Source organism: Pyxicephalus adspersus, chromosome 10 (assembly GCF_032062135.1).
Source record: "Pyxicephalus adspersus chromosome 10, UCB_Pads_2.0, whole genome shotgun sequence".
In the NCBI taxonomy this organism is placed as follows: Eukaryota; Metazoa; Chordata; class Amphibia; order Anura; family Pyxicephalidae; genus Pyxicephalus; species Pyxicephalus adspersus.
The window spans coordinates 11132131-11147202 of NC_092867.1; the positions used below are offsets into that span (position 1 = coordinate 11132131).

General features: G+C 37.7%; 1 long non-coding RNA gene across 1 annotated transcript; it reads right to left on the minus strand.

Annotated features, from left to right (window-relative positions):
- Positions 1 to 39: 39 nt before the first annotated feature.
- LOC140339524 (uncharacterized) lies at positions 40 to 11474 on the minus strand. Its single transcript, XR_011922463.1, has 4 exons — positions 10937 to 11474; positions 6204 to 6296; positions 1515 to 1690; positions 40 to 464 (listed from the first exon to the last, which is right to left on the minus strand). It is a non-coding gene; the product is annotated as an uncharacterized lncRNA (long non-coding RNA).
- Positions 11475 to 15072: the final 3598 nt, after the last annotated feature.

The window sequence follows — 15072 nt, forward strand, 5'->3', positions numbered from 1 at the left end:
ACAATGTTTTAATTAATTTATAACAAGATTTTTAAAAAATTTTTTTTTTATTATTTTGCACAGGTGTTTTACAGTTAGGTGTATTTGTAGTTGCAACTAACTGTAGGTACTAAAGCTAATATAAAAATTTTATGAATTAGTTTATTCTTGCAATCCAAGTACTTTGGAGTAATTGATAAATATACATTATTTCACACAGTTTTTATATAGTGCCAACAAATTACGTGGCACTTTTGTGTCCATAGTCATACTCACAATCTAAGGTTCCTACCATAGTCATATGTCATAAGTCAATTTTGGGGGGAGGGGGAGACAATTAACCTAACATGGATTTAGCCTTCCAAAATAATAAATTGTTGAAGTAGATCCATCTAGCAGTGCTGTCTTTATAGGGGCATTTTCCAAAAATTAGGATACATAGTGCCCAGGAGCCAGACAAGGTCATCAGTGATGTTGAGCCTGACCTGCAAAAGACATGAGGATAAGTGTTAAATATAAATAGCTGGAAGCAATATTTTGTTATCTTTTCCAGCATGACTAGAATGAACGAGAACTGTACACACAATGTTGTTCTGTTCTATGAATGGGGAGGGAGAAGGACAATGGGGAGGCACACTGCTTCATCCTTCACTAGATGAAATGACAGCAGTCATCTCTGGATAGTCATTTAGTTATATACCATTGAAAGCTGCTAAACAACGTTGGGGACAGTTGTACACCCGCTTTTTGGGAAACAATGGGATTGATTTGTTAAGGTTGTCCAAGACTGGAGTAGATAGAATATCATAGGCGAACATGAGTGATTCAGTAAACCTGGAATGGATCTGTCCAGGACTGAAAATATTTTATGTAATATGTGATATAAATGTATAGCAAATTATTTTTAGAAAATCTTTTCCAGGTTTTCTGGATCGTCCAGGTTCTTCCATGATTTTCTATCTTTTCCTGTATTGGAAAACCCTAATAAATCATTATCCAATGTGTATTTAGCTTTAATTTTGGTTTTGGGTACAACCTGATAATTGGGAGTTAACAACAACAACCTCCAATGATTCAAAATAAATAATCAAATAATTTAATTTTTTTTTAAATTTAATTTAAATTCATTTTCTGAATGAACCTATAAAAAGAAAACATTTTATTTAATCACTTACACCAGGGGTCGGCAAACTCCGGCCTTTAGACCAGATACGACCTAGCCGGTAGTTCCGGCAATGCATACGGAGGAGAGGGATTTCACTTCAAGGGACGTTCCCTGGTGTTGGGCTCAGCCATTAGGGTAAGTCCGGCCTAGTGTGCTCCCACTCACCCCATAAATGGCCTAGTGGCTATAAAACTTTGTTGACCCCTGACTTACACGATATGGCAATTAGCATATTTGACAAACCAAAATTTATTTTATCTAGTTTGGGTGGAAGAGTTGGACCTTCTGTAGTTAATATTGCTGTAGCCACTGCCATAAAGACAGAAAGTGAGAAGAAATTTTGTGTTAGAGTTGTTACCAGCTCCAATACCTGAAACCTGGAACCAGTAAACTAGCATTTGCATAATGAAAAGTATTGAGATTGAAATGTAGAAGCCTGTGAATTAGCATGATGACCAATGACTGGTATTTTCAGATTGAGCTGTCAAAAACCAAACATCCTCATCACAAGTTTGGTTAATATGGTAGATCATGTGGAGCAAAAATCTGAAAAACAAAATTGGCACATATCAAATGTCTATATACAGATATAGGGGATTTGGTAAACAATGGTAAACTTTAACAAAATTCTAATATAAGCTTTAACATATTATAGCAATTTCATAAGTCTTTCAATATTTTTACATTCATAGCTTTCAGTAATATAATATCTGGTGATCCTGCCAAATGGAGCCTTTTATCAGAAACTTCTTTGAATATGAAATACTCCAGCTGTGCTGCAGTGTTGTCAGCTATTACATACGATAATAATGGGGATACCAAGTGTCTTTTCCAACACATATTATGCAAGGAAAGCATACTGTTGATACCATCAGGAAATCTGCCCTGTAAATGCTATGCGTTTAATAATGTGTACTCAATGTGCAGAGGGCAGGAGCATGTAATGCACAGAGGGCAGGGGTCAGGAGTACTTACTGCTTGGGGTGCAGGAGTCCATAACATACTGATTACAGGGTTCAGAAACATGTAATGCACAGAGAGCAGAAGTACATAATGCACAGAGTACAGGGCTCAGTGAAGTGTTGTGCACTAAAAGGCAGAGGTCAGTGGTTGGGAGTACACAGTGCAGAAATCAAAAAAGCATAACTAAGTGTAGTGGTCGGGTCTACATAATGTGCACAGTGCAGAAGTCAGAGTGCAGGGGTCAGGAATACAAAGCACACAGTGGGGAATGCTTGCAGAATTACACATGGCTTTGGTCATTAATGATGCATTATGTCAGTCCTGCACAATATCAGGGGACACCTTCCTGTCCCTGTGACAGCAAGACAATAAATGAGGGAAATGGTTGTCACCAGGACAAGAAGCAGCACTGGTCTCTCTGAGAAGATCTGACACACCCCCTGAATCAGAGCTCTCAATCAGAAAAGCTCATGTTCCTAGGTGATTAGAGAGGAAGGAGGGGATCAAACCTTTGTAGAGAGACTGCTGCTTCCACACTAAGAACAAGACTCCTTTACTGCAACAAGTAGACACAGAGCAGGTTTGCAGTCCTTTTATTTTGATTTACCTATTTATCTGATTTAAAATAAAAGCTATATTAGGCTTTAACAATCTAGTTGAGAGTGGCAGCAAGGGATCAACAGCGCTGCAATGCAACAAAGGATAGAAGAAAGGTAAAACATTTATCATGTGCTTTTTTTTTAAGTTTATGGAATACAGTTCTTGAACAAACTAAATGTCATTCAGTTAGAGGTTTAAATTGACTTTGCAAATTAGATGTTAAAACATGTCATATTCTAAACAAAACATTTTTCCCCCAGGTAAAAACAGTTGATTTTTCAGCACAGTACAGAAATATTGGAGCACGCGTCAGAGAAGTAAAGACATAAAATAACATGCCTGTCACTGCCTTTTTGTATTTATATATATTTTCATCACAGAACAGCTATGTTTAAAATGATCTTGGGTAAACATCATACCACAGGAAACCCTCAACGTGGTATGTGTCCAGCTTCAGAAATAAACAAACAGGATACAGGGCTATAAAAAGGTCACTATAGAATCACCCACAGCACCAACATATGTGTTATGACTGTAGGTAATGCATTTGTATTTACAGATATGAACAACAAAAAGAAATTTGTTTTGCCGAGATAGCCAGGAACAAATATGTACCACAAATCAGTTCAATTTAAATCCATACATTTTTAAGAGTTAGCACTGCAATGCAAATCTGTTTTGCTGGCAGGGTCCTGAATAAAACCCTTCGCCTTGTACGTGCAACACATGCCTGTGCTAAATGGATGGGAAGTCAGGCCAGATGCACCTTCCGCTGCTAGGTCTGTGGTTAGCTGTACTAAACTATGCAGAACAGAAGTGTTTATGAATGTACTGCAGAAAAAAAATGAACAATTTAGCTTTCATATGGAAGGACAGGAGAAGATAACATAATCCATGTTTCTCTTATGTCTTCTGATTTTTTTCTCTCTATGTTTCACAAAAAAGCCAAACACTGTGCAATAACAGTAGTATTAAGACAGATAAAAAAAGCCAGTGCTGAAATACCATAAGAGTCAATACCTTTACAGTCAGAAATCAACCATTAAATGACTTCTATAGAAATCTTTGTGGCATGATTATTTACATTTACACTACCTCTTCTGAGCAGTACTGCAGTACTGCAGTCCCCTGTAAAATGGTTTTGACGTGCTACAATATATGCTTATGATGTGTGTGTGGGCAAGTTAACAGTGAGCTCAGCTAAAAGTTGTCATGGGGTAAAGTTGCTGAATCATCACAGACTCACTTCAGTAGAAAAAAAGATATTCTGAAAGTAAAAGAACCAACTATTGCATTCACAATACTTTTGCCTACTAACTACTGTGATGGAAAAGCTATTTTGCATCTGCAGTCATAATTTATATAATTTCTTAGGAATAATTTGGAGAATTTAAAATGTCCTGCACACTTTTAAAGCACTGCGATGTGCTTTATAGATGTGTTCCAGCTTTGGGACCCTAAAGCTTGTGCAGCCTATAGAACTCAATGAGTGAGCAGAAAAAAGTAGCACAGAGCTCACTGCTCAATGAGGCAAAAGGAGGTTCACAGTTAGAGAAGAGCAGGTTACATGACCTGCTCTCCATAGTCATGAAGGACTCTTTGCTCTTCTAAGCAGTGAATACTTTGTAGAGTATTACCTGCATGCACATCGCATATTGATCTATATAAATGTGGTGGCCTGTAGTGTGCACAGCAGAGAACAGTGTAAGGGAGTGCAGATTGCATATGTACTTAAGTTATAAATATGTCCCAAAGACTCCCGTGCTAACACTCTGATGAAGACACAACATCACATGTGGGAGGACTGAAGACCAATGAATTAAATGTATAGGCCAGGGATAGTTCAGCTGGACAGAAAACATCTAGATGATACTGGATGACCTTCAGTGTGGAGATGAGACCGTGCAGTGAAATCAAAGTATATCATTTTAATACAAAAATGGAGCCTGTACAACTTTGCAAGACTGAAGGGAAGGCTGTAGTTCAGCTTCTTCCAATATAAACACTCCTGTCATGGTTGAATAGCCAGGTTTGTTATATGATTTTTTCTCCAGTTATAGTTAAAGCAAAACGTACCTGTTGAGTGTCCTGTTTTTACTTCCACATTTTGGTCTTCAACATCTATTCTACTCCATACAGTGATGACAAATCCTCATTGGATCCTGGCTGTGTAACACTCAGGGCTATGTACACGTGACCTTTACTTCTTAGGCCAGTACTGCTACCAGTACAACCAGTATTAAGGTACAGTGACTACCTACTTTCTGTGGGTCAGCGACTTCACCCCTAAAGCTAATAACAGCATAACAGCTGGTTATCTGGTATTTTTGAAAGAATGTCATCACTATATGACAGAGTTAGTTGAAGTCCTCCACATGAAATAATGCTTAATAATAGTCTGTTCCAGTAATTTTTTGATTTCTGGAAAAATTTGGTAAATTCTCCATATCATTACATAGATCTACATCTGTGTATTATAAAATAAAGAACTTTCCAGTTGCACTGTTTATTTTGCAGCTTTCCACGGTGGTCCAATATTAAATAACTAAGGATTCCTGAAGGCTACAGGGACATGACCTGTTCCACATACCAGAAGCACATCATGCATTTTCACATTCTCCGCGAAACATTGCAATTATGATTTGTTTAACATGTCAAGTACAGCCTTCACCTACAATGATAGATTGCTTTTATAGGTGTTGCATTAGTAAATCACAACACTGAAAGGTTTTCATATCATGTGCAGATGACAGCACCCAATTTCCTAATGTTATTGCAGTAAAGGCTAGAAAGATCAAAGGGAGCAAGTTCCTTCATACATTCTAGAACACCAATTCCTAATGCATCTGCATAAGTAAAAACCATTGTGCTTCACTGTGCTTGGCACATTTTCTAAGGGGGCTTCTAGGGAGCACAGTTTTAAGGATGGCTTAAGTTACCCTAACTGATACTTCACAGTACCACCGCTCTCTTACACAACAATGTTTTTTCATGTGCTCATTTGTAACTTGCAGCCAAAGGTGACTAGAGACAAGAGGGCCACACACTAATTGTTAAAAATGATAAGTTTAACAGTTATTTTTGTCTAAAGGCAAATAACAGAGGCAGACACAGAATGAAGATGGCTCATGCACAAATAAATAATTTAGGTTCTCCTTTGATCTCTATTATTGTTGCAAATTTATGCAGAAGTTTATGTCGGTGTGCAACTAGTTTCTAGCTTTATCTTTTTATTCACCAATTTAAAGTTTTGTGTTTCTGCAATTAGTCCATGGTTATTTGAACATGAAAAAATAGGATAACTTAGCCTACTCATTGAGGTTTTTAGTCCTCTATGACTGAGCCCCAAGGTGGGTCGAAACGCTTCAGCTGAATGTGACAGAGGCTGGAGATGTGATTTATGCTCCTGGTGTGACTCTTTGATACTAGTCCATGTCAATACAGCAAGGTTTGCAATAAAAATCTATTTGTGATACAGACTTCACATTACTCTTACCTTTCTATGGGATATTTGGGTAGTCGGATGTGCCCCTTTGGCCAGCAGCGTCAGCCGGATTCAATATATGTCAACAGCCAGCCTGCAGATGAGCTGCACCATGTATTTGAATTAAGGGAAAAGGTAACAACCAGTTATATTAGGCGGAGAAAAATTTTAAACATTTATTTTTAAATTGGTTAAAAAAAATGTTCTTTTGCACTCTGAGCTTAAAATTATATATGTTGTTCAGAAGTCTATACGACCGTCCTGGCAGATCCACGGATGATGGACGATGAACGATCGCAATGGAAGGAGGAAGAGGAGAGAGCGCAGCGGGTTGCAGCTCTGTCGTTCTCCCCCACCCTTATCCATAGAGCAGAACAGTGCTGTATGTAAAGCACTCATCCATGCATTGTGCAGTCGTTAGCTGTTGGAAAGGATTGTGAAAGATTGCACAATTATTGCACGTGTGTAAGCCTAATTTACCTGCTGACCTATTATCTTTTGAGGACTGACTCAAAGATATCCTGTGATTAGAGTAGCTTTGGCAATCCTTCCTGCCTATTCAAAAATCTTAATTAGCATTCCTGAAGAAGCAGACAAGTTCTGTGAAATGGGTTAATGAAAAATCTTCAAAATAAAATGTACAGTTCCCTTAAACTTTGTGTAACTGTAACAATGTACAAAAACTGCAACACCCTTTTTGAAAACTGTATTATAACTAGGAGTTGTTTTAGACTTTTACCTACCAACCTATGGTTATTTATCTTGTGAGTACTTATTACGTAACCTTAAACCCATGATTGGTCTCTCCTGTGAGTCTCATAAGAACTGCCAAACTGGTCCCTGCTAATTCTCTTTGTATCCTTATTTAATGTACAGCGCTGCGTAATATGTTGGCGCAATATAAATCCTGTTTATTAATAAATAATAATGCTGCATATTAATGCATAACACACTAACATAATAATATGCACTAAGGGCATTGTTAGGATCTTGGGACAGAATTTACCACTCATCAACCACCTGTTTAATTAAGGGGCAGCCACCTAATTTATTAATGAAAGCAGTAGGCGATGACATGAGTGTACACTGTACCATTGTTACCATGACATGAGAACTTCCACAATATTATGTATGTATATGTATGTTTCTCTGCCTAACAGCTTCATCAGCAATTTACTTGCTACACTCCCAGGACCAGCAGTATTTAAAACTTTATAAAGCTGCAGTGAAACATCGAAATCCAAAGAATTGGTCAATTTAGGTCACTTGCAGGAATTTGTTTTCCACATTCAGATTTGTAAAGTTCTTTATTAGGGAGAGACCTACATTATGATAATGCTGTGTAAAAATACAATTCACCCTAGTCAAAATTCAATTAATCTATCGCTACCTTTTTAGATCCCTAGAAGATGAATATGAAGGTGACTCACACAAATATATGTGGATCATACAAACTCCAAGCTGCTTAAATTTCAAAACTCCTAATCAGTAACACTAGCTTTAAATTTGAAAATGCATTACAACGGTCTAGTGGCTCACTTTGCAAAAACATGTTATTTTTTACTGTAAAGAGATTAGCATCTTCTGGGCGGGAAATTATTTTCTTTTTAATATTTTAGAATATTTAGAGCTCTTCATAGAGGTGCATGAATCACATTTTCTCTGTATGAGAACCTAGCAACAATAGTACAGTAAGGACAGATATCAGTTAGGTGGATGATCTACTTCAACTCTAAATTACTTCAGTGTTCAGCTCAGTAAATGAAAATTAAATGTAAGCATATGACAAGTTATTAAATTCTAATGGCAATAATGCAAACAATTTCAAAACACTCCCTGATAAACTGCTTTATGAATACACCAGATGGCATAAATAAGAGACACTGGTAAAGCTGAGCTGATAACCGGTATGTTATTTCCAATATAAACATTGTAGGACAGTGCACAGAAATTAAATTCCTATAGTGAATGCTGATGTTGACTTTACAAACTCATTTCATGCATGTTTATAGTTCAAAATGTAAACAAAGAATATATTTTATAGTGAGACGTTGGAAACCAATTACTGTATGCAGTATGCTGTAATAAAAAAAATCAGGGGATATCATTATGCTTTGTTATGGAGCACTGCAATATACCAAGAATAAAATGTTAAAAGTATTCATCAAAAAGGAAAACAACCAAGCCCAAGCACTTATAATGAACAAAGGTCATGTCTGTAGTGTGGTTTAAAACATTTTCTGCATATAGAATCTTTTTACCTGTGCAATTGGTCCCCACAGATTACAACGGGGTGTTCTATGGGCATCAGATACATAGTTGCAGCCATCAATAAGAAGATTCTAAGGACAAAGCTCTGATACTCTGAACTCTGAGTTAAACCAATATTGTCTAAATACATGGGCCATATGTATTATTACTTGTGTCCTTTGTATCCTAGATCCTAATTTGTGTGCTTAGCAAGCAATAAACATTTTCTGTACTTTGTCTCTGAGCAAGAGTTTCCTGTAATTTTAGACCAGTGACTATTACTTTCTTCTAATGCAGTGTGACTGGTCTTGTACTTGACCCTTTCACAGTTCTGCTCTGTGTAAGGGCTAAGAACGGCACAGTGATTGTGTCATCACATTTATAAAGTAATACCTGAGTTTGCAATGGAGTGGTGTCCTATCCTTTCTGGCTATTGAGTAACATATTTTAATGAAAGCTGCTCCACCTCCGTAAGAGTTCAGCTTTAAGGTAACTATATATCTGGGGTGGGGAAGGATTGGACTATGTTGCGGCATTGAACCAAAGCAGGAAAAAGGATAAATTCACTTTAATTGAAAGCAGACTTCTTCTTTAGGCCTTCACATTTTTGATCTGTCATAAATAGTTTAGTCTGTGTAAAATTTAGCACCTGTGGTTTGCCCACAGGGATGATTGTGAACCATCACAATAGTTGTAACTGCATAGGAGTTTTACCATAGTGGATGGCAGGCACAGGCTTTTGTTCAGGCAGTGGGTTGAATAGACAGCTGACTGCCCTATGCTGCAAGGAGAGTCTGAGAATCCTACCACAATCTCTTGTGGGTTCTACAGCAAATATCTGTCAACTGCCACTACTATTCTATCATAAAATAATCCTATTTAGTTTTGGTAATAAAGAGCATGGGATTGCGGTACTTTGGTTGCTGGCATACAAGGGAAAAGCCCTATAATTGCTGCAAAACTACCTTTGTGAACAGAAAAGCCCTTAAGGTTAAGTACGGTGCCTGGTGATAGCTAGGTCTGCCATATCTACGTCCCTCAAGGTTTTTGTCAAACTGGTTTTGTGTCAGTCAATCAACACAATTATTCAAAACTTTTACTAAAACAAACTGGTTGTGTCTAATTCATAAAATTACTAGCCATTACAGATCTCAGATGCAGCGTGTTCTCCAATTCCCCTATGTTTCTATGCACTGAACCTCAGTGTGTCTTGACCAGTGCAAATAATGTCAGGTGATTCCTAATCATCTGTATTGCCCAGAGCTGTACCTTTGCACTAAGGCAGCAAAGCTCAATTCCAGACAGGCTGTAATTACTGACTAGTATCAAGGAGGCCAAGCAGGTATGATATACCAAAAACAAATATTACACTTGGGTTCCATACCCTTCTAACTCACAACATTTGTTTACTAGTAAAGCAAACTTGTCAGAAATTTGAGCAATTAAACGGAGAATATGTTGCAAATGCATAATTAGAATTTACCACAAGTCAAAACTGCATGTTAAAATAAACAGTCGATTTTTAGTCGAGTGCTGGTCACCACCCATCTGCGTCTTCAAAGTCTTCTTGTTTTTTTGGCTGTTTTTTTATGTACTAGGCAGCCTCACTGACCAATATAGAGAATCTAGTTTTGGCTGCTTACACTTCTTGATCAACAGATATTTTGATATACAGATTTCAAGAGGTAACAGCTATTTTGGTCATATTTAATCATACTAGCAAAATATTCCCTTTCCTGGACAGAGTAATTTAAAATCATATGTTTAGCTATATGGCATACACAACTAAACACATCAAAAACCTAATAAAGCATACTTGTCTTCTCCAATTCTAATAATCACAGGATTAAGTACCATCATTTGAAGAGTTCCAATTTATTCATGTCTGGTAACAACCCAACATTGGAAGACAATTTGGGCCCTAATGCTGTGCACTCAGGAGTGCTAGACTGTACCGCAGTTAACCTGCTTTTGCACAGTTGAGGCTGTGGCGTGGTTCTTCCTCCAGAGGAAGAAAAGCAATTTCATATTCAAAAGCAAATTGTCACTTTCTGGAACTGCATTGTGATCTGCCGCAGCTACATGCACCCGTGTGCAAAAAAGGATTGCAAACTGCAGTTGAGCCTGCGGCAGAACACTGAAGTCAGCGGCAGGTGTGAAATTGCTCTTAGAGAGGCTGTATCTCCCCAATTGGGACACAGACAGCACTAAAAACCTGACAGCTCCTTCCTACGCTATTTAAATCTATTTATGAATAAAAATGCCTAATTATAAATAATCTGTCTTACTGTTCAACATTGCTTTGTTATACAACAAAAGTGAAACATGATCCCAGTTGTGTTTTAAAGCAGCCAACATTTTTCACTTTGAACAATCAATTTTTATTGCAGACACCTGGTAAAGCAGAACGTCAACCAAAAGCAAAATAGTTAAAAAGAAGCCAAATCAAGGGGAAAGAATAAAAAATGCACAAAACTTTTGTTGCAGTATTTAACCTTCAATATTTTGTCCACAATATTTTTTTTTTCATGCTGCTAGATGTTGTTAGTGTGATGGTCAGCATCATTCAAACCACTTCCTCTGGGCACAGGTCATCCTGGATCCACTCCAATCTGTGATTGCACAGTGAATAAAGAAACAGTACATTAATAAGATCCCTTTATCAATCTTCTCTGTCCTTTTACCAGCATGTGTCTTGCCAGCACAAAAGCTGAATTGCCCCTTTTTCTACCTCTCTCACACACACATTGCATGAAGCAGATTTCAGGTAATTTTTTTCAATACTTACACCGCTTGTGATAAAAAAAAAAAAACTGCAATAATGTGTGTTTATTTTACATTAGCATTTAGTTTACAAAACTGTGTTTGACAAACATGTTAAAAACAGTAATCTCCATGAACTATTATGGTATCCATGCTATTGCGGATCTGTTTCAAATAATTATAATCAAACATGATTGTAAGCTCTGTTAACAACACTGTTATTCAGCCCTCCCCTCAGGCACGTGGCCTTGGTGTCACCTTTGACTCTGCCCTCTCATATTCAGAACATTTCCAGGTACTGTCACTTTCACCTACGCAACATCTCCAAAATCCGCCCCTACCTGTCCCGAGACCACCAAACGCCTACATGCTTTTATCATCCCTCGTCTGGACTACTGTAACCTCCTCCTCTCTGGTATTCCACTAACCCGACTCTCTCCCCTACAATCTATTATGAATGCTGCAGCCACACTCATCCATCCTTCCTACCGCATCTCTTTGCAGATCTCTACACCGGCTACCATTTCACCTTAGAATCAAATTCAAGCTCCTGTGCTTTGCCTCCAAATCCCTACACAGTTATTGTCCCACTTACATTTCTGACCTGGTAAAAAAGTACTCCCCCAGCCGCTCTCTCCGCTCCTCCAATGACCTACTAATGACTTCCTCACTCATAACCACATCACACGCACGGATACAAGACTTCTCTAGAACTGCTCCAACTCTCTGGAATGGTCTTCCTCATCCTAATCGGCTTGCTCCTACTTTCTGCTCATTTAAAAGAGCACTCAAATCCTATTTTTTCAAACTTGCCTACCCATCTTCTTCTGCCTTTTGAAACCGTCACTACTTCCCACCACTACATATCTCCCATCCTATTGTGTGTAAATTCCCACCTACTAGATTCTAAGCTCTTCGAGGCAGAGTTCTCTCCTTCTGTATCACTGTCTATATTAGTCTGTCATTCGCAACCCCTATTTAATTTACAGCGCTACGTAATATGTTGGTGCTATATAAATCCTGTTTATTAATAATAATAATAATAATAATAATCATTTGAAACTACTGTTTAATGTACAGCACTGCGTATTATGGCGCTAAATAAATCCTGTTAAATAATGATTAAAACAAACCAAGATACAAAAGCAGGCTGGTTAGAAAATTACTCAGCAGAGAGAGTTTTTGTACATTCCTTTTGCTCTAACTGCAGTAAATCATGATATTTATTTATTTGTACTGACTGCCCTTCTGCCTGGGTTGCCCCTAAGGAGCAGTATATGACTGAATGCAGATCTCGCCTCTGGTTCACAGTGCAAATTTACCTCAGTTTTCCAAACTAAGCTGTATCAACCTCTGACAAGACCAGCTTGGATGAATCTGACCTAAAGACGTGACTTGTCTGAGATTACTTTCTTTGATGCTGCCCAGGCACTGGAGCAAAATAAAAAGGAAAAAAATTGTTCTATAAATATATTTGGCATCAGCTGATGTTACTTTTCTGGGAGTTTTCTGTTATTTTCCTGTTTATTTGCTTTTGTAAGTTTGAACTTGCCAACTGTTTCTATTTTTCTCCCCTTGGCTAAATCACACTCTGGTAAAATAGAATATTGTGTAACCTGTATTTTAGAAACATTGTTTGTTTAAATACACCTTAGCACTCCTACAGTATATAAAAATAAACAACGGAGCTGAAAGACTCAAACAGGTCTTTAAAGTGGCTTTGCTCAATGAAAGCCAAGTGCTGAGCCAACAGGTACAGACAAAGCACCATGTAAGGCAATTGGCCAGGGCTGGGTTCATGCCAGGATACCCTCCACCCAAATTTACACTCCTTAACCCACCCCTATTCCATTTCTGAACCACAATGTTTGATACCCCTTTTCAGGTAGTGGCCAGGTAATTTGAATAACCCCTCTAATAATCAATATGGATGATCAAACCTGCCAGGGTTCGATTCCATTTCAAATTGTTCCTGATGTTAAATGAACCCAAAGTTAAAGACGCACATATATAAAGTCTATGGGAGATGAATGTTTGAATTGAACCACTGCTATGGGTGACATATAAAAAATATAAATAAATAATAATAAAAAAAAACATTTAAAAAAAACTACACTGTGGGGACATGGTCTTTTCATATGGCTTAAAGGGCAGCATTAAAAATACACAAATCCATTAGAAGAACATGGTTGGAGGAATGCCTTTTTTTTAAACCAAAAATTAAACCAGATCCCTATCAAGGCTTGCACCCTGGGTGGCCAGGAAAGGGTGGAGCAGCATGAATGAACACACCTTTCCTATAGCATACTAGGCGACACAGCTTCTCTGTATAATAAGGGCTGAACTGATGTTGAAGGACAGGGCCTTTTTCCCACATCCTGCCCCCTTTTTCAAATAGATGTGGGGGTTATAAAAAGGGTTCCAGACAACCACCCCCTCAGAGTACATTAGTACCTCTTAGCCAATCCCGGAAAGAGGTAAAGGTAATAAACATACTACACATCTATACCATGATAAAATCATTCACTGTAAAAACAATACAGAATTTACATACACTTTTTTTAATATAACATTTATTTAGATTCCCACTAATCCCAAGACAATCGTGGTGACCCAAAGGACCAGTATTCCACTGAACTGTGGAAACACCAAAGAGAAAGAATAGGGCTTGGTTTGGTCTTGTTCCCTGTCTATTCTAGGTCACCCCGGCTGTGTGCCGGGGTAAGGGTATGAATAATTTTAAGATGATCCCCTCCCTACGAGGATGTTATGGAAAGGACAGCTACTAAAAGTGTTGACTTAAAAAAAAAATTGTAAAGAAATGTCAGGAAGAAATACTGTCAAAAAAGCACATTGCACACAAATATTTATGGAGTGCATGCTGCATTTTTTTTCCAGCACAATCAAGCTTGGAGCATAATTAACCATGAATTCATAACAAGGCATATGCTATGTTAACATAATGTACTTGTGGGAACTATCCCTTAGAGTAGGTGGCTGTAAAGCAGTGCTGGAACCGATTCACAAACACAAACTTCAGAATCAAAACTTTAATCAGAATTAAAAAACATTTTCCTAACTGACCCTAATCTGTATAGACGTTAGAAGAGGGCTGAACTATCTTTTCAATAATACAATACAAGGTCTACCTGCCACATCCCAAAATAATCTAGAGAACAGAAGCAAAAGATAGCACGGAGGGACTTTTAAGGCAGTATTAAGGCATCAAATTCACAGTAATCATTGATTTCATATAATAAAATTCAACTTTTAATACAAATTCTTAAAAATAATATTTATCACATACAAGACATAGTGTGTATATATATATATATATATATATAAATAGCGTGTGGTTAAACCAACAAAACCTCTACGCTTTTCGTGGGACTAGCACACTTCTCCAGTAAGACTTGATTCAGTTTTTTAGAACTCCCCTCAGACATCAAGAGGTTGTGGGACAAATGTACCATGACAACAGGGGGCGCTCTAACCGCAGTTACTGCCTTAAAAGTCCCTCTGACCCTAATCTGTCTCCATACAGTTTCTCAGCTTTCTTTACATTGCTCAAACACTTTAACACTATGGCAGCTTTGTTGCCTACTTTTATAACTAGGGGGCTTGCTTATGATAAGGCATCCATTACTGGCCATCTTAACCCTGCTTACCACAGATGAAAGGTCCCGAGGTTCAACTCAAACCTGAACCCTATGCACAAACACACACCATCCAAGGTCCTGTTCTAATCAGAATCAAATAGGCTAGCCACATAAAAAAAAAAATGTACTAAAATTATTAGTCAAACTTTATCAAACATACACAGTAAATAAGTCCGACTCAGGGAACTGGAGACAAATTTAGCTTTTTT